Genomic DNA, 19,704 nt, shown 5'->3' on the forward strand with positions numbered 1-19,704 from the left:
AAAGCAAACTCACAGATCAAGGGAAGCCTGTTTCCTGAAGTACAGTGTGCTGGTGAAGGCTAGTGTTCTAGGCAGTGATAACTGCTAGGAACCAAAAGGGCTATACAGAAGAGTACAGTTTGGTTCTTCTCTTTTATGGCTCACCATTAGACATTGCTCTTATTAACTCCATCTGCATATTCTGTATTCTTCAGAATTCTATTTTACTGATGACTCTCTCTATCTAACCTATTAACCACTATGTCTTTAGTTTTCCCCAAGTAAAAGCCACTTAGGACATTCTTGCTAATAAGTAGCAACAAAACAAAACAGAACAAAACAGGAAATCCCCAAGGAAAAGCCTTTTTAAAAAAATCACAGTGAGCTTCTTAATGTCATGCCTAGTTTTGTTTTGTCCATGTGTGTCCTGCTACAAATTTTTGAGTCCTTCAATCCCAGTTTCATTTACAATTTTGGCATCAATTATATTTTTGTTCTGCACTTTATGTACTATTTGGCTGCATACATGTTTAGAGTGTTATATGATAGATTGGCACATATAACTCTAAGAAGTCCCTGAGTAAAGTTCTACACTTTCTATTGAATGACAATGCAGCTCTTTCAACTATTCTAGTCTTTTGTTAAATGTACTATGAAATCTGGTGGATGACCACTATTCTGGCCACCAGGAATCCATTTTAACTCAAATAAATCTACTCACAATTGCTAATGGGATCAAAGATGTTGGCTTTTAAACATAGATTCCTGAATCTATAAGTCAGATAAACTCTCAGATTTTATAGTGCTCACCATAAAATAACTTTTGACCAAAGTGTAAGGCTTTTCTAAGTATAGACATTCTGTGACTCCTGCATTTTATCAGGTCAGGGTAATTGTGAGGGATGGAGGTTGCTGTATCACCCTTTTGTCCACATTGATGAATGATACAAAGCTCCTGGCTAGATAATAGGTGCTGGTAGAAGTGAATGTACTAATGACTAAGCAGAGGCAATTTCTCCAATGGAGATTGTTCCACTCAGGGATAATGACTGCTGAGTAGGTGCATGTCTACAGTAGAAAGCTGAGCCAGCAGGGAGATTACATGCTCTGAGGGGGAAGTTAATGCAAAAATCCATGCAGAGCATCTCTGAAGGAATGAAGCTTCAAGTACTATGATCCTGCAAAAGTGTCCGGCCACATTCAACCAAGTTGCAAATGTTGTACCACTTAAAATGCAGACGTTGTCCTTTTAAGGTGATATGACTGGATTTTCTTCCTTTCCAAGGGATCATGCATTAGAGTCAAATGACCTTACAGTATCTTCTATTATGAAAGAAAATGTACCTTCTATTATGAAAGAAAATAAGTTCATAAAGACAGAAAATTAACATAAGCTTTATTATATCTCAAAATAGATGAGCTCTTGTGCTCTCTTTCTATATCAGGGACTCACAGCTCCTTCAAGATTATTTTCTGGGTCTATTCACTTTAAGAGGTAGTTGATAATTCTTTCTATTAAAATAGAAAAAGAATGTAGATTTATTTGCTGGAACTTCTTTGTTAAAGAATGTTGTCAAAATTCACTTATGCCTGTATTGTGTGCATTTAAAAAGAATTATGATGCTAAGGTCCATGAATACATGTATAGAAACTGATTCATGGCTGGGTCTCCAAACGCCAGCCCCTAGTAAGTGTTTACAGTAAGGTGAACAATGATTCCCAAATATACACAGCTCATAATCACCTGAACCTATACATGTTTAGTTTTCAAAGGAGCACTGTCCACACGATTGTTAACTTTCAGATGCTCAGCATAAACTCTTAACAGAGAGACCTCTTTTATGTGCCTGCAGAAACCAGAGAAAAGCACTGGATACACTGGAAATGGAGTTACAGGTGTTTGTTAGCAGTAAAATCACAGAGCCAGAGTGATCTCTCTCCAGCCCCAATCAAAGGATAATTTAAAGAGGAAATAAGGTAACCACTGCAGTGAAACACTATGACCCTGCTTTGAGAACTGGGAACAGGACAAGGAATGTCAAAAATGCAGTCTCTCCTGTTGTGGTAAGTGTCCAACACCAATAAACTCATTCAAAGAACTCACAACTCAGTTATAATATTTATAAGCTGCATGCCTAGATTGGGCAGATATACCACTACACCACTTTATTCCCTACCTATGAGTTCCCTTGCTACTTGCAGCTCCTCCAGGCCATCTTCCTTCTACTTCCTCTTCCTTGGACTTCCTCTTTCTCCTCAGACTCTGTCTTTCCCTCCTCCTTCTCTCCCCTTTCTAAAACTTCCAACCTCACCTTTCCCTTCCACTGCTCAATCTCAGGCTCTAGCTTTTATTTGACAAGTTAAAATGGGGAGAAAGTTCACAAGCAGGGTGGTCCCTCTTGAAGCGAAATTAGCATCAGAATACCAACAGCACCAGGGCAATCCAAAACACTCCCCTGACAGGGGTGTGAGTCACTGGAAGCTACAAGTAAGCTTCCTAGATGCTGGGGCTCCCCAATCAGAAGAGTCTAGTCCTCTCAAGCCAGCTTTCTGTCCATGTGTCCCTCTGTTTGTCGTTTACTAATTCCCTCATATCCTTCTTATTCAGGCTGAGTCCCTAGGAGAGATGTAAGTATTTGGCAAATGGTGCCCAAACAACAGAGACCTTGGACACCGCTATGGGGTGTTCTCATTGGTCAGAGGAAGGAGTGTTCTTGAGAGTAGCATGATTACACAGGAAAAAGAACCAATGCAGGAAAAGGAAGAAATACAGGGAAAGGAAGAAACAAAGGCAGAGAAAGAAAGAAGGAAGAAGGCACTAATAAAGGGTTAGAGGGAACAAAATTTAAAGCATTAGGTGTAAAACATGGGACAAATGAAATTCTGAGATAGGTCAGAATGTGTTGGTGCTTTGGGAGAGAGTGGGAAGAAACCCCAGAAGGGCTGTGAAGGCTCTTCAGCTTCATAGATTTCTGGACTGTGTTCAGGAAGCATGCCCATGATTTTCAGGGAAGTTGATATGAATTAGGTTACTTGAAAAACAGACAATAAAAGAAAAATGTAGGGATGCCATATTTGCTTTCAGTTTAACTGCTTTCTCATTACATTTGGCAAAAGCCAAGCAGTACACAGATGGCAAAGGCATGGTGGAAGTCTGGACTGAGTGACTATGTAAGCTATGTGCCAGCTCCTGCAATTGGCATTTTCAGAGGCCTTTCCTAGGAAGTAGACTCTCCAGAACTTAAGCTGAGAACAGGAAGGTGGTGGGGACCTGTGCAGGCAGGAGGACTACGCTGTTGCCTGTGCTTTCTCCTCACCACTGTGGCTGCAGTGCAGCAGCCACTGCATGCCAGTAGCCAGGAGTTCTGCGGAGGAATTCCCTCAATCCCAAATTATTTGTACATTTGTCTTTCTATTCCTTACCTTGCTGCCCTACTTACTCAGGTCTGTCCCTGGGGCCATGCTAGATGTGGCAAGTACTGATATGGCTTTGGGGAAAGTGAACCATTTCTTCATTGGTTATGAAAAGAAAAATGGACACAGCCATTGTGGAAATCACTTTGTAAGTTTCTCAAAAAGCTAGAAATGTAATTACCACATGATCGAGCTCTAGAACTCTTGGGCACACAGCAAAGCTTCTCTAAATTACTTGCTCATTGATGTTTGTTGTTGCTGCCCATTTCACAATAGTAGGAATTGGAAACAGCCTTGATGCTGATTAACTGATGAATTGATAATGAAAATGTGGCACATTCACATACAAATAGGAAGTATTTTTTTCAGCTATGAAGAAAAAATTAAATTGCAAAATATCGGGTAAATGGATAGAACTAGAAACAATCATCCTGAGTGAGGTAACTCAGACCCAGAAAGACATTCAAATGGATATATATATATATATATACATATATATATATATATATATATATATATGTATATATATATATGTGTGTGAAAGTTTATATATATATGTGTGTGTGTGTGTGTGTGTATATATATATATATATATATATATATATATATATATATAAACTTATAATATCCATGTAGGTCAGGAAACTAGTATGAACTAATGAGGGAATTGGAAGTTTACAAACAAGGCAGAAGAATGGTGTCATATAAAGAGGGGAATAGAATAATCGGGCAGTAAATTTGAATGGAGTGGGAGTTAAGAAGGAATGCTAAAAACTACTACTGAAGAAACTTCTTAAATATATATTCATACAAACATATAAAAATTTTAAAGGAGTTGCCCTATAACAGAGTGGCAATAACACCATAAGACACTAATAAACCTATTAAATGGCTACCTCTTTTTCAGTTGTCGATTGGTGAGGTCCCACAGAGTCATAAATGCTCTAAATTTTTGCACTTGCTTTTGGTTACACCTCAGAACTTGATAAGCAAGAGCTTGTTTCCAGAGATATCACACACTTTCCTCATAAAACATTGAAAAAAATCAAGAAAGTACTAATCTGGAACCCTTATCCTTATTGACGACCTTTCATAATAATAGAGCTATGCACTCCACTGAGGACAAATAGTAGTTGTTAAGTAGCACTTAATAGGCAGTGATAGAACTATGCACACAGCTGAGGGATGCATTAAGTTTGTCTCTCTTAACACACCTATCGAACCCTATGAACTACGATAATGGCCCACCTAACAATTCCACTGCTGTACTTGAGGCATGACTTTTGTGGGTGCAACCAGTCACATTCTAATGAAATCAAGGTTTGCTCTACAAGATAGAGCCCATACCTGGCATCAAGGCCAAGCCAAGAACTTGTGGCTGGACAGCTCATAGATTCTAGGAGACAAAGTACTATTGCTCCTATGCTAATGGTACAGAGTGCTAAACTAAAACCAAATCCCAATGACTTATTATCATACCATAAATTAATGTGTCTCTTAATCCACATTAGAGAAGCTTCGTTTTTAAGTAAATATGGAAGTAGTTAACACAGAGACCCACATCTGTTCAAGATGCAGAGAATAATGGACTGCAGAGTGCTAAACGGAACATTTGTAATATGTTCTGCTCCAAAGGCTCAGGGATTATGGCATTAGAACAGAATGATATTAAGCACCAGCATAGGTAGATTAGAAATAAGAGAGATAGGAAGTTGCTCAAAGGAACTTAATGTTTGTAACTGCATGCAAAAAACAAAACAAAAACAAACAAACAAACAAAAACCATACAAACCCAAAGGAGACAACATCTCAACACAAACTGGGGAAGTGCTTTTGAAGCCACACCCCTAGCTGAGGAGCTACTGGTAATGAATAGTTGCCAGGATAGGGAGGGGGTTTTAATTAAGGCTGTGGAGCCTTGTAGATAGAATTGGAATGAGCTCTAATGAATGTGTACATACAAAAGCATTTGGTCAGCACAAATTTGATAGGATGGGTTTAAAAACAAGATCAAAGTCGGGTAGGTAGGGAATGTTGTGAACTTGGAAAGAGTTGGTGCAGGAAAGTGAGTATGATCAAAATATATGTGAACATCTCAAACAAATACAAAAAAATATTAAAAGTGGGGACACAAACGGGAATGGAATGACAAGCAGATGTGAGAAGAATTGAAGTGATGTAGATTAAAATATAATGTATGAGATTCTAGAGGAATTAATAAAAATATTTATCAATCTTTTGCTTTAGAAAGTGATGCAAAAATTTATTCTGAGCTCTAGAAGCTGGAGAAGAAGGGAATAGATTAGACTCTGAGCTTCTGAAGAGAGTGTTCCAGGAGGCACTCAAGTTTCAGTCTAACAAAACAGACCATGTTTCTGGCACCCAGCATCATAATAAATTAAGTAACATTTATGATGTAAATGTTTCATTAATATTCAGTATCACAAGAAATCAAAAATTAAATAAATATATCTTGAAAAATAAAAAAGCAGTAATAACCCACTAAATACTTTATGCACTTTAATATGCTGAGGTTCATGTAAAAGTACACGAGGAAGTATTGTACTGCATATTTGTCCATTAAAAAATTTAAAAGGAGCTTTAAAATTCATTCATTCATTTTATGTGCATGAGTAATTTTCCCAAGAGTACATATGTGTGTCATGTGTGTACTTTAGGTCCTCAAAGGTCAGAGGAGAACATCTGATTCCTCTGAAACTGGAATTATAGATTAGGAATTATATGGATTCTGGGAACTGAAACTAGGTCCTTTGTAAGCAGCAAGTGTTGGTATTCAGAAAACTATCTTCCTAATTCCTTAAAAGCCTCTATTGGAGAGAAAAATTATATCTCAACATATTAATAATGATTGCCTTTATATAACCAGGGATTTTATTGTTATCTATTTAGGTTGATTCATTTGCTTTTTGTTGGTAAACATTGTTACCCTGAGCAACAGAGGCACAGCTCAATTTCATTCCCTAAAGGAGGCTGAAGAGTTCTCTTTTCCCTTAGGATCTCTCTCCAGGCAAAATAAGATGTGAGACTTCATGACAGAAAATAATTTCAGAAAGAACCAATATAAAGACTTGGAATTTTAAAGACGTTTTAAATATAGACCTTAAGCAAAGAGTCTAATAAAGTACAACCTAAGTAAAGAATAATATATACGTGTATTAGTCAGGGTTCTCTAGAATCAGAGAATTTATGGATAGTCTCTATATAGCAAGGGAATTTGTTGATGACTTACAGTCTGTAGTCCAACTCCCAACAATGGTCAGCAACAGTTGAGGATGGAAATCCAAGGATATAGCAGTTGCTCAATCCCACAAGGCAAGCAGGCAAGGAAGAGAGAGTAAATCTTCCTTCTTCCAATGTCCTTATGTAGGTCTGAAGGTGTGGTCCAGATTAAAGGTGTGTGCCACCACACCTGGATCTGGGATTTGCTTTGTCCCAGGTGACACTGAACTCAGAGATCTCCTTGTCTTAATCTTCTGGGATTCATAGACATTATGCCTCAAGGTCTCCATGCCAAGACCAGGTCAGAAACTTGTATCTCCCAGCCTCCAGATTAGGATCACAAGCGAACCTTCCAATTCTGAATTGTAGTTCGCTTCAGATATAGTCTAGTTGACAACCAGAAATAGCCACTACAATACTCATAAGTAGATAGGAGATTATTTTATTGGTTATTCTATTTATTTACATTTCAAATGTTATCCCACTTCTTGGTTTCCCCTCCACAAAACTCCTCTTCCCTTCTCTCTCCCCCTGCTTCTATGAGGGTGCTCCCACATCCACTCACACATTCCCACCTACCTGCCCCAGCATTGTCCAGCACTGGGACATCTAGCCTTCACCGGACCAAGGGCTTCCCCTCATATTGATGACAGATAATGCTACATATGCAGCTGGAGATATGTGTCCCTCCATCTGTACTTTTTTAAATCTTTTATTTTATTAGAGATTTTCCTCATTTACACTTCAAATGCTAGCCCAAAGATCCCCTATACCCTCCACCCACCCTGCTCCCCTACCCACCCACTCCCACATCTGGGCCCTGATGTTCCCTGTACTGGGGCATATAAAGTTTGCAAGACTGTACTGGCTAGTTTTGTGTCAACTTGACACAGGCTGGATTTATCACAGAGAAAGGAGCTTGAGTTGGGGAAATGCCCCCATGAGATCCAGCTGTAAGGCATTTTCTCAACTAGTGATGAAGTGGGAGGTCCCCTTGTGCATGGTGCCATCTCTGGGCTGGTAGTCTTGGGTTCTATAAGAGAGCAGGCTAGCAAGCCAAGGAGAGCAAGCCAGTAAAGAACATCTCTCCATGACCTCTGAATCAGCTCCTGCTTTCTGACATGCTTGAGTTCCAGTCCTGCATCCTTTGACGATGAACAGCAATGTGGAAAGTATAAGCTGAATCAACCCTTTCCTCCCCAACTTGTTTCTTGGTCATGATGTTTGTGCAGGAATAGAAACCCTGACTAAGACACAAGACCAAGGGGCCAATCTTCCCAATGATGGCCGACTAAGCCATCTTCTGCTACATATGCAGCTAGAGACACGAGCTCTGGGGTTACTGCTTAGTTCATATTGTTCTTCGACCTATATGGTTGTAGAACCCTTCAGCTCCTTGGGTACCTTCTCTAGCTCCTCCATTGGGGGCCCTGTGTTTCATCCGATAGATAACTGTGAGCACCCACTTCTCTTTTTGCCAGCCTCTGGAAGAGCCTCACAAGAAACAGTTATATCAGGGTCATTTCAGTAAAATTTTACTGGCATATGCAATAGTGTCTGCGTTTGGTGGCAGATTATGGGATGAACCCCGTGTGGGCAGTCTCTGGATGTTCCATCCTTTGGTCTCAGCTCCAAACTTTGTCTCTGTAACTCCTTTCATGGGAATTTTGTACCCTATTCTAAGGAGGAATGAAGTATCCATGTGTTGGACTTCCTTCTTCTTGGTTTTCTTGTGCTTTGCAAATTCTATCTAGGGTATTTAAAGTTTCTGGGCTAATATCCACCTATCAGTGAGTACATATCAAGTGAGTTCTTTGTGATTGAGTTACATCATTCAGGATGATATCCTCCAAATACATCCATTTGCCTAAGGATTTCATAAATTCATTGTTTTTAATAGCTGAACAGTACTCCATTGTGTAAATGTATCACTTCCTGTGTATCCATTCTTCTGTTGGGGAATATCTGGGTTCATTCCAGCTTCTGGCTATTAAAAATAAGGCTGCTATGAACATAGTGGAGCATGTGTCCTTATTACCAGTTGGAATATCTTCTGGGTATATGCCCAGGAGAAGTATTGCTGGATCTTCTGGTATTACTATGTCCAATTTTCTTAAGAACCGCCAGACTGATTTCCAGAGTGGTTGTACAAGCTTTCAATCCCACTAACAATGGAGGAGTGTTTCTCTTTCTCCACATCCTCTCCAGCAACTGCTATCACATGATTGTTTAATGCTAGTCATTCTGACTGGTGTGAGGTGGAATCTCAGGGTAGTTTTGATTTGTATTTCCCTGATGATTAAGGATGTTGAGCATTTTTCAGGTGCTTCTCAACTCTTCCGTATTCCTCACTTTAGAATGCTTTGTTTAGCTATGTATCCCATTTTTAATTGGGTTATTTGAATTTCTGGAGTCCAGCTTTTTGATCTCTTTTATATATTGAATATTAGTCCCCTATCAGATTTAGGATTGGTAAAAATCCTTTCCCACTCTGTTTGTGGCCTTTTTGTCTTATTGACATTATCTTTTGCCTTACAGAAGCTTTGCAATTTTATGAGGTCCCATTTTTGATTCTTGATCTTACAGCACAAGCCATGGTTGTTCTGTTCAGGAATTTCCCCCCTGTTCCTATATCTTTGAGCTTTACCCTGCTTTCTCCTCTGTAAGTTTTAGTATCTCTGGATTTATATGGTGTTCTAAGTTCCACTTAAAATTGAGCTTTGTACAAGGAGATAAGAATGGATCAATTTCCATTCTTCTTCATGATAACTGCCAGTTGTGCCAGAACTATTTGTTGAAAATGATTTCTTTTTTCCACTGGATGGTTTTAGCTCCCTTGTCAAAGATCAAGTGACCATAGGTGTCTGGGTTCATTTCTGCATCTTCAATTCTATTCCATTGATGTACCTTTCTGTAGCTGTACCAGTACCAAGCAGTTTTTATCACAATTGCTCTGTAGTACAGCTTTAGGTCAGACATGGTGATTCCTCCAGAGGTTCTTTTATTTTTGAGAATAGTTTTTGCTATCCTATGTTTTTTGTTATTCCAGATGAATTTGCAAATTGCCCTTTCTAACTCAGTGAAGAATTTGGTTGGAATTTTGATGGGGATTGCATTAAATCTGTAGATTGCTTTCAGCAAGATAGCCATTTTGACTATATTAATCCTGCCATTCCATGAGCATGGGAGATCTTTCCATCTTCTGAGAACTTCTTAAACTACTTTCTTCAGAGACTTGAAGTTCTTATTATACAGGTATCTCACTTCCTTAGTTAGAGTCACACCAAGGTATTTTATATTATTTGTGACTATTGTGAAGGGTGTTGTTTATCTAGTTCCTTTCTCAGCCTGTTTATTCTTTGTGTAGAGAAAGGCCATTGACTTGTTTGAGTTAATTTTATATCCAGCTACTGCACTTAAGCTGTTTATCAGGTCTAGGAGTTCTCTGGTGGAATTTTTAGTGTCACTTAAATATACTATCATATCATCTGCAAAAAGTGATATTTTGACTTCTTCCTTTCCAATTTGTATCCCCTTGATCTCCGTTTGTTGTCGAATTGCTCTGGCTAGGACTTCAAGTACCATATTTGAATAGGTAGGGAGAAAGTGGGCAGCCTTGTCTAGTCCCTGATTTTAGTGGGATTGCTTTCAGCTTCTCTCCATTTAGTTTGATGTTGGCTACTGGTTTGATGTAGATTCCTTTTATTATGTTTAGGTATGGGCTTTGAATTCCTGATCTTTCCATGACATTTATCATGAAGGGGTTTTGGATTTTTTTCAAATGCTTTCTCAGCATCTAAAGAGATGATCATGTGATTTTGTCTTTGAGTTTGCTTATATAGTGGATTATTTTGATGGATTTCCATATATTAAACCATCCCTTTATCCCTGGGATGAAGCCTCCTTTTCATGATGGATGATCATTTTACTGTGTTCTTAGATTCAGTTTGGGAGGATTGTATTGAGTATTTTTGCATTGATATTCATAAGAGAAATTGGTCTGAAGTTCTCTTTCTTTTTTGTGTCTCTATGTGGTTTAGGTATCAGAGTAATTGTGGCTTCATACAATGAATTGGATAGATTACTTTTTGTTTCTATTTTGTGGAACAGTTTGAGGAGAATTGGGATTAGGTCTGATAGAACTCTGAACTAAATCCATCTGGTCCTGGGCTTGTTTTGGTTGGGAGACTATTAATGACTGTTTCTTTTTCTTTAGGGGATATGGGACTGTTTACGTCATTAATCTGATCCTGATTTAACTTTGGTACCTGGTATCTGTCTAGGAAATTGTCCATTTCATCTAGGTTTTCCAGTTTTGTTTTTTTTTTTTTTTTTTTTTTTTTAGTATAGCCTTTTGTAGTAGGATCTGATGATGTTTTGGATTTCCTTAGTTTCTGTTGTTATGTCTCGTTTTTCATTTCTGAATTTGTTAATTAGGATACTGTCCCTGTACCCTCTAGTTAGTGTGGCTAAGGGTTTATCTATCTTGTTGATTTTCTCAAAGAACCAGCTCCTGGTTTGGTTGATTCTGAATAGTTCTTTTTGTTTCCACTTGGTTGATTTCAGCTCTAAGTTTGGTTATTTCCTGCCTTCTACTCCTCTTGGGTGAATTTGCTTCCTTTTGTTCTAGAGCTTCTAGGTGTGCTGTCAGTCTGTTAGTGTATGTTCTCTCTAGTTTCTTTTTGGAGGCACTCAAGGCTATAAGTTTTCCTCTTAGGACTCCCTTTATTGTGTCCCATAAGTCTGGGTATGTTGTGGCTTCATTTGCCTTAAACTCTAAAAAGTCATTAATTTCTTTCTTTTATTTCTTCCTTGACCAAGGTATCATTGAATATAGTGTTGCTCAGTTTCAACATGCATGTTGGCTTTCTAATATTTACACTGTTATTGAAGATCAGTTTTAGTCCATGGTGTTCTGATAGGATGCATGGGATAATTTCAATATTTTTGTATCTGTTGAGATCTGTTTTGTGACCAATTATACGGTCAATTTTGGAAGAGGTTCTGAGTAGAAGGTATATCCTTTTATCTTAGGATAAAATGTTCGGTAGATATCTGTTCAATCCATTTCTTTCATAACTTCTGTTATTTTCCATGTGTCTCTGTTTAGTTTCTGTTTCTAGGATCTGTCCATTGATGGGAGTGGGGTGTTGAAGTCTCCCCTTATTGTGTGAGGTGCAATGTGTGCTTTGAGCTTTACTAAAGTTTCTTTAATGAATGTGGCTGTCCTTGTATTTGGAGAATAGATATTCAGAATTGAGAGTTCATCCTGATAGATTTTACCTTTGATGAGTATGAAATGTCCCTCCTTGTCTTTTTTGATAACTTTGGGTTGGAAGTCAATTTTATTCAATATCAGAATGGGTACTTCAGCTTGTTTCTTTGTACCACTTGCTTGGAAAATTGTTTTCCAGACTTTTACTCTCAGGTAGTGTCTGTCTTTTTCCCTGAAGTGGGTTTCCTGTAAGCAGCAAAATGTTGGATCCTGTTTGTGTAAGCAGTCTGTTAGTCTATGTTTTTTGATTGGGTAATTGAGTCCATTGATATTAAGAGATGTTAAAGAAGAGTAATAGTTGCTTCCTGTTATTTTTGTTGTTAAATTTGGCATTCTGTTCTTGCAGCTGTCTTTTTTTAGGTTTGTTGAAGGATACTTTCTTGCTTTTTCTCGGGTGTAGTTTCTGTCTTTGTGTTGGTGTTTTCCCTTTATTATCCTTTGAAGAGCTGGATTCCTAGAAAGATATTGTGTGGATTTTGTTTTGTCATGGAATACTTTGGTTTTCCATTTATGGTAATTTAGAGTTTTGCTGGGTATAGTAGCCTTGGCTGGAAATTGTGTTCTCTTAGGGTTTGTATAACATCTGTCCAGGATCTTCTTGCTTTCATAGTCTCTGTTGAGAAATCTGGTGTAATTCTAATAGGCCTACCTTTATATGTTACTTGACCTTTTCCCCTCAATGCTTTTAATATTCTATCTTTATTTAGTGCATTTGTTGTTCTGATTATTATATGTTGGGAGGAATTTCTTTTCTGGTCCAGTCTATTTGTAATTCTGTAGGCTTCTTGTAAGTTCATGGGCATCTCTTTCTTTATGTCAGGGAAGTTTTCTTCTATAATTTTGTTGAAGATATTTTCTGGCCCTTTAAGTTGAAATCTTCATTTTCATCTACTCCTATTATCTGTAGGTTTGGTCTTTTCATTATGTCCTGGATTTCCTGGATGTTTTGAGTTAGGATCTTTTTGCATTTTTCATGTTCTTTGATTGTTGTGTCCATGTTTTCTATGGAATCTTCTGCATCTGAGATTCTCCATCCATCTCTTTTATTCTGTTTCTGATGCTCGAATCTATGGTTCCTGATTTCTTTCCTAGGTTTTCTACCTCCAGAGTTGTCCCTCTTTGGGTTTTCTTGATTGTTTCTAAATCCATTTTTAGATCTTGGATGGTTTTGTTCAATTCTATCACCTGTTTGGTTGTGTTTTCTTATAATTCTTTAAGGGATTTTTGTGTTTCTTCTTGAAGGGCTTCTACTTATATAGCAGTGTTTTCCTGTAATTCTTTAAGGGATTTTTTTTGGCTTCCTCATTAAAGTCTTCTATCTGTTTAGCTGTGTTCTCCTGTATTTCTTTAAGTGAGTTATTAATTTCCTTCTTAAAAATCCTCTACCAGCATCATGAGATACGATTTTAAATCCAAATCTTGCTTTTCAGGTGTGTTGGGGTATCCAGGACTCGCTCAGGTGGGATTGCTGGGTTCTGATGATGGTGAGTGGTCTTGGTTTATGTTAGTAAGATTCTTACATTTGTCTTTTGCCAACTGGTAATCTCTGGTGTTACTTGTTATAGCTGTCTCTGGCTGGAGCTTGTTCCTCCTGTGATTCTGTTAGCCTCTGTCAGCACTCCTGGGAGTCCAACTCTCTCCTGAGTCTCAGTAGTCAGGGCACTCTCTCCAGGCCTCCTCTCCTCTGAAGGGAAAGAGCACAGATGTCTGGAGCTCAGCTCTGCCTCCTGGCTGAAGATGAAGGTCTGAACAGGGGCCTGTCCCAGAAGCTATGTTGCTTCTGCACTCAGCAGGAGTAGACCTGAGCAGACTGGTCTCTGATGGACCCGGACACAAGATGGCTCTAGCACTTGAGCCCTTCCTGGCTGGCACCCCTCCTCTGGTGGGGAAGGAGGGTAGGTGTCTGGAGCTTAGATCTGCTTCCTGGATTCAGATGAAGGCCAGAACTGGGGCCTGTCCCAGAAGCTATGTTGCTTCTGCAGTCTGCAGGCTCTCCTGAGCAGACTGGTGTCTGAGGGACCCGGGACACAAGATGGCTCTCCCACATGCTCTGGCAGCCAGCCCATCTGTACTTACTTTTTGGTTGGTGGTTTAGTTCTTGGAAACTCTGAGGATATATGAGATATGAGATGGATAAGAATAATCCTTATGTTTTTTAACATAGAAAAAATCTAGGTTACAAGAAAGTTATATTGAGAAACTTTCTTCTGTGTATGGGGTTATATAGTATATTTATGGGAGGTATCGTTTAAATCTGGGAATGAGAAAGAAGTGCAAGGAACTCAAGTGTATACATCATTTTGGTCCTGAGTAAGCATAAGATTTCCTTTGTAAAAACATAAATTGTCTCCATGAGCAATTTAGGATTTATTAGCACTATTAAAATATTTTGCCTTTCTTAGTAGGACAAGCAGGATACATCTCGAGAGTAGAATCATTTGCCACTCAGCATCTCAGCATGCTTTTTGCCCATATTATCCAAATTTCCTATCTTTCTACTACCTTAAGATATATTAAGATATCTTCATGATTATCGGTTTCTTTTGATTATTTTTTTAATTTTGGGGCATCCTACTGTTATCCTTTATTAGATTAGAGTAAATTTATGTATTCTAGGAGCTTGCCATTCTCTTCAACCTATAAAGATTAACTGTTGTTATTAATAATCTATATGGCAATGTTTTGATCATTTAATTATAATTGTACATGTCTCTATATTAAAAGAGTTACTGTAGAAAAAGTGTTTCTTCATTTATATGTATATTTTATGACACGTAGAATAATTTCTTGCACATAGGAACTCTTCAGAAATTTTTGATTAACTGAATTCATCTAGTAGCAAGAAATTTATTCTTTATTGCCTAATTAAGAAACAAATCACTATGTGTGAATGTGTATGTGTGTATGTCTCCTAGTTACTATTAACTGTCAAGTTAACACAGCCTGAATTCACTAAAAAAGGGAGTCACAATTGAGAGATTACCCAGATCAAATGATCTGTACAAATTCCTGTGGGTCGGTGTCTTGATTGCTAATTGTTGAGCTACTCTGGACTCTCTCACAACAATACCTTGGGCAGTTGGTTTTGGCTATAAGCTATACCACTCTTGGACATATACACAAAAGATGCCCCACCATAGTACAGGGCACATGCTCCACTATGTTCATAGTAGTCTTATTTGTGATAGCCAGAACATGGAAATAACCCAAATGTCCCTTGACAGAAGAGTAGATACAGAAAATGTGGTTCACTTACACAATGGAATATCACTCGGCTATTAAGAGTGAGGACATCATAAGTTTTGCAGGCAAATGGATGGAACTAGAAAATTTCATCCCAAGTGAGGCAATCCAGACCCAAAAGGACATGCATTAGTTTATGTACTCACTAGTAAGTGGATACTAGCCAAAAAAAAAAAAAAAAAAAAAAAAAAAGCAAAAACAAAAACAAAAAACAAACAAAAAAACCCAACCAACCAACCAACCAAACAAACAAACAAAAAACCAACCAACCAAACAAACAAAAAAATCAAAAGCCCCAGAATACCCAGGATACAATCCACAGAATTCAAGAAGCTTAGCAAGCTGAAGAGCCCACGTGAGGATGCCTCAATCCAGGTTGGGAGGGAGAAGAAAGCAATCGGGGGCTGAGTGGGGAGGTGTCAGAGGTAGTGGGGACCTGGGTGGGTGAGAGAGCAGGGAGGGGAAAAGGGGAACATGATCAGGTATTGAGTATGTGTGGGGAACAGTACTGAAGCCCTAATGACCATTTGAAAGAACAGAGAGGCGGGGGTGGGGGGTTGGGGTGGCAGGGAGGGCACTCTGGAATGTACCAGAGGTGAGAGACTCTCAGGACTCAAAGGTGTGTGTGTGTTGGGGGGGGACTTTACATGAAATGTCCTACAGTGGGGAGAGGGAACTTTTAGAGGCCACCTCCAGCAGATAGACAGGGCATCAATTGGAGGGATGGGGTTGCCATCCCACAGTCAAGTACTATGACCCAGAATTCTTCTTTTCTAAAAGAACTGAGGGGGACAAAAAAGAAGAGCCTGAGGAAAAGGAGGTCCATTGACAGGACCAAATTTGGAGTCAGCTCAACAAAAGGCTCCCAGGCCTAACAGTATTACTGTTATGGTGTGCTTACAGACCAGAGCCTAGCATGGCTGCCCTTCAAAAGGCCCAACAAGCAGCTCAAAGAGTCAGATGGAGACACTTACACCCAACCAACAGACAGAAGCTGGAGACCCCTGTGGTTGAATTATGGAACACCTGGAAGAAGCTGAGGAGGAGGACAAACCCATAGGAAGACAAGCAGTGTCAACTAAATCTGGACCTCTGAGATTCCTCAGACACTGAGCCACCGATTAGGTAGCATACACCAGCTGGTATGAGGCCCCCAACACATAAGTAGCCACAGCGAGAGAAGATGCACCCAACTCTTGAGAGACTTGAGGCCCCAGAGAATAGGGAGGTCTGGTGGAATGGGGTTGTGAAGGTAGGGACATCCTCTTCGAGACAAGGGAGTAGGAATGGGATGAGGAACAGCAAGAGGGCAGAAAGGGAGGGGGGAAATGACTGTACTATTAAAAGAGATTTTAAAATAATAATAAAAAGATATCCGGCTAAGCATGGGCCTGTAAGTGAATCAGCAATGTATTTCTCCATGTTTTTTTGCTTCAAGTTCCTACATCAGCCTTCAGTGATGACCTGGAATCTGAATATGTAAGCCAAATAAATCGTTTCCATCACTAAGCCATTTAACAGGCCAGATTCTGCTATCACAGCAATAGAGATATGCCTTTAACAACAACTGGTTACAGAAGTAGAACGCTGTTAGAAGTACCTGACCCCCTTTTTTTTTTGAAGGTTTTCAACCAGCACGTTTTTATTAATGAAATGGAATAGAAGCAGACAGAACAGCAGTCCATTGTTTCTTCTTTGTGGTTATATGTTAAGTTTTACAGGGCTGGTGCATTCGATGTTTCTCTCTAAGGGTCATGCTCAAAAGATCTTAGGATCCACTGCCAGCAGCACCTTAGATAAAGTCGGTTGCTATGTCCTTTATGATATGGTCCCTGAAGTTACTATGACATTTATGGTGGTTTGTGTCCTACACTCCTGCCTGTAATGGGACTCACACCTAGGTGACTTTCTCTTTGCCGCAGTGACTTCTGTATGACTGTTTGTTACACGGCAGGTACTTAGAAAATTTATTCAGGATCTACCGTGGACTTTTCCTTTCTTTGCTTCTAAGTAAATTTCTAAAACATAGTTTTGTAACTGTAAAATGCTATTACTTGTGATTCCATTTTGTCTACCTAGCACCAATCATAGGTGTAAGCTGGTATTAACACAAACACTGACTTTCAACCATCTTTTCCTTCCGGGCACACATTGAGGCCCAGGCATGGAGGGATTTACCCCAAACTGTTGCCTGTGGCTACAGTGCAGACTTGAATTTTTGTTTTTCAAAGAGCTCTCTCAGCTGCTGCTCAGTAGTGGCCTCCTTCTGCTGCATCAGCTCGGCTGCTCCCTTGGTCACGCCCCAAGCATCTGGCCGGGACATGGAAGGGTTGTACGGCCTGCCGGAAGCTATTCGCAGATTCTGCCAGTATTCCTTTCTGGCCCTTGCTCTGATCCAGGGTTTGGTATGCATGTCCAAACCACTTCCCCAGCTGCCATGTTTCTCTGAAGACGGTGGCAAAAATCCCCTTTCTGGGGCCAACTCCTCTGCAATCGCCCTGATGTGGTAGGGCTCAAATCCGCAGCAGCCGCCAATGTACCTAACCCCCAGGTTGTAGGCCTCTCTGGCATATTTTTGAATATCCCATCTAGTGGCAACTCGGGGTTCCAATCCAAAGGGGAATTCTGGGAGATCAATAAATCCCTGTTTGCCACAGTCAGGGGTATGGTAGGCCAGGGGCTGGCTCATCAGGTAAGCTTTCAACCGCGCAGCCTCCAAACCCTCCTTCATGAGCTTCACAGTCTGTAAGCTGACGCTGGGGTCGAAGTGGCAGTTCACGCCAACTATGGAGGCGCCTGCTTTTACCAGACGCACGGCACACTCTCCAGGGGGCACACCATGCAGATCTCCCTCGGGCCCGATGCACATGGTAGCTGCTACGGGCTTACCAGATGCTTTTAAGGCTTCCACTGCCCACACGGCTTCTTCAACATGTTCAAAATACTCTGCAATGAGGAAGTCCACGTTCTTCTTCATGAACACCTCTAGCTGTTGGCGAAATATCTTTTTCACTTCTACCTCACTCTTGCAGCTAAGGTATGAAGGCGTCTGGCTCACGCCTCCTGCAACCAAAGCGTCTCCTTCGTCAGCCACTTGCCGTGCAATGCCACAAGCAGCTTCGTTGACTTTCTGCCCAGAAATCTTCTCTGCCACATAGTTTCCTCTGTTTTCCAGCTTGTCTTCACTTGCATAGAAAGTGAAGGTCTGCATGACGTTCGATCCAGCTCTGAGGAACTCCCGATGAAGCTGACGAACTGCCTCAGGGTGCTCCACGGCAGCTTCTGGGGTCCAGGGTCCAGCCTTTACATAGCCCCTCTTTTCCAGTGCAAAGACAAATCCTCCATCTCCAATCACAACTTCTCCGGCATTTAAGCGTTCTAAGATCCCCTTCTTGGCCTTCTTGCCAGCAACTGGTGCCATCTTTCCGGTGTAGTGAGTGGCGCTGAACACAGCTGCGGACTGGAGGGTAGCTGTCCCCGGCAAAGTCTCAGTACCTGACCCTTTTTTGTCCTTTTTTTTCTTTCTTTCTGGTGAGGGGGATGATTGTGGAGTGTTTTGGAACTTTGATCTGTAAAAGCCATTAAGTGCTCAGGGCTAAATGGCCATTTTTTTAGGAGCTTAAAAGATAAGAATTCTGAGAATAACATAAATTAAAACTCACGCAGGGTATATAGATTTGTCTACCCTGTGTGAGTTTTAATTTATGTTATTCTCAGTAGTAGATAAAAACATTTATTTTGATAAAAAATTTCCGAACTATATCCCCAAGAAAGTAAAACTTTACAAAGATGTTATGTTAAAAAAAAAAGACATGAAACGTGAAAGCCTCCCATTACCTCATTGATATAAGATTTTTCCTCTCTAGAACTAAGAATTTACATTCTCATATTAGAAGTTCTGAATCAAGTGGAAGTCTTGTTCACTTTGCTTATCTGAGTATTTCCCAGAATTTATCTTTGCCACTATCTACCCATACCAGTCAGAGATACTGAGATGTGTCCTAAGTAAGATCCTGGCCACACCACACAGATCCAGGGAGACTTACTAAGAAAGCCAGTTCATACATAATAGGTAATTCATGATTGTCATTATCTTCAGCCCCATGTTAGCAATTATCAGACAGATGCTCAAGTGTGAATGTTTGTGTTGGTGGCCCGGGTATATTTATTTAAGACAAGTACCTCACATCCTTTACACATTAACTTTTATCTTTTTTATTACCTGGTCAGTACAATAAAGGACCATTTCAGTGGGGGAAAAATGTAAGAATTCTGGAGGAAGTGGACAGAATAGAAGCTTGAAGTATGGAGTTCCAGAAGAAAACAAAGACTTCGTTGACATTTAGGATTGTGGCCCTTTTTTGTTATTTTTGTTTAGTAATCCATGCTTATCAGCTAAGGCTAATGAGTAAAGCATGATTAATAAGAGTACTGGAAACTGGTTCCAAATTGGCACTGACTCTGAGGGACCACAAAAGGCAAAAGACATTCCAATTATAGTACAGGCTTATGAATTTTAGGTGATTGATGATGTTTTTGCTAAAGTCTGACTT

General features: G+C 39.8%; 1 pseudogene; it reads right to left on the reverse strand.

Annotated features, from left to right (window-relative positions):
• Bhmt-ps1 (betaine-homocysteine methyltransferase, pseudogene 1) lies at nucleotides 16,769–18,640 on the reverse strand (annotated as a pseudogene).

This window comes from Mus musculus, chromosome 4, assembly GCF_000001635.26.
Source record: "Mus musculus strain C57BL/6J chromosome 4, GRCm38.p6 C57BL/6J".
NCBI classification, from domain to species: Eukaryota; Metazoa; Chordata; class Mammalia; order Rodentia; family Muridae; genus Mus; species Mus musculus.